The following is a 1,007-nucleotide window of genomic DNA, read 5'->3' on the forward strand; positions in this document are numbered from 1 at the left end:
GTATCAGTCTGGTGGATGTCTTGTGTTTGTTCCCAGCTAGCTCTGCTCACCTAAGTGACCCCTTGAGAGTGTCATCTGTCTCAGGCTCACTTCTTTCTGGGGCCTGCAGTCCCAGGCAGGTTTTTCTAGTTGGGCATGCATTCTGTCCTGGGAGCCTGTTCAGGCCTTTCTGATGCTGGACTGGTGGTCTCAGGCTCATCTATGTAGGGAACATTAAGCTATTAATTACTCAGCTGTTCATAGGTCAGAACACTGAGCATTGACATAGTTGCTTTCCTCTGTGCCACCTGCTGATGTACATATGACACAGCAGGCACATTTGCAATGCCTCTAGGGGTAGAAAAGTCAACTTTTATAAAAGAAAATATTTATTTTGGGGTTTGCTTACAGTTTCAGAGGTTAGTACATTATCATGGTGAGAAGCTTGGCGGCGTGTAGCAAACCATAGTGCTAGAAAAGAGAGAGGGGTGAAGGACGGAGGGAGGGAGGGAGGGAGGGAGGGATGGAGAGAGAGAGAGAGAGAGAGAGAGAGAGAGAGAGAGAGAGAGAGAGAGAGAGAACATACTGGGAATAAAATTTCAAGGCCCACCCCTTGCCAAGTCTTGTATGGTCATAGATGGGACAGTTTGACGTGATTCCTGCTCCTGAAACAGAGCCAGCAGGGCATGGGCCTCCACAAATGTTGACAGCTGAGGACATGAGGATTGTTTGTATACATTTTTTTTTTACTTTATGCTCTGCTTTTGGGAAATATTCTTCCTGTCAAGGTCATTGGGGAGTGTCCTCTCTGCCAAGGTTAATGACTACATGATTAACAGAGATAGCATGAGCCTGAGAGAAGAGGGTGTGTCTAATGCCTCAGAGAAATGGTAAATGCTATGACCTTAAAGACTATCCTCAAGGATATGGGAAAGAAATTGGTCATAAAACAGGCCTCAATAGATACAGAAAGATGGAAATAATCCCATGCATCCTATCAGACCACCACGGGCTAAAGCTGGTCTTCA

General features: G+C 45.8%; 1 non-coding gene across 1 annotated transcript; it reads right to left on the reverse strand.

The window, feature by feature from the left end:
* Positions 1–209: 209 nt before the first annotated feature.
* LOC120101303 (small nucleolar RNA SNORA17) lies at positions 210–341 on the reverse strand. The gene has a single exon (XR_015679384.1). It is a non-coding gene; the product is annotated as a small nucleolar RNA SNORA17 (small nucleolar RNA).
* Positions 342–1,007: the final 666 nt, after the last annotated feature.

Source organism: Rattus norvegicus, chromosome 2 (genome assembly GCF_021556685.1).
Source record: "Rattus norvegicus strain SHRSP/BbbUtx chromosome 2, alternate assembly SHRSP_T2T, whole genome shotgun sequence".
In the NCBI taxonomy this organism is placed as follows: domain Eukaryota; kingdom Metazoa; phylum Chordata; class Mammalia; order Rodentia; family Muridae; genus Rattus; species Rattus norvegicus.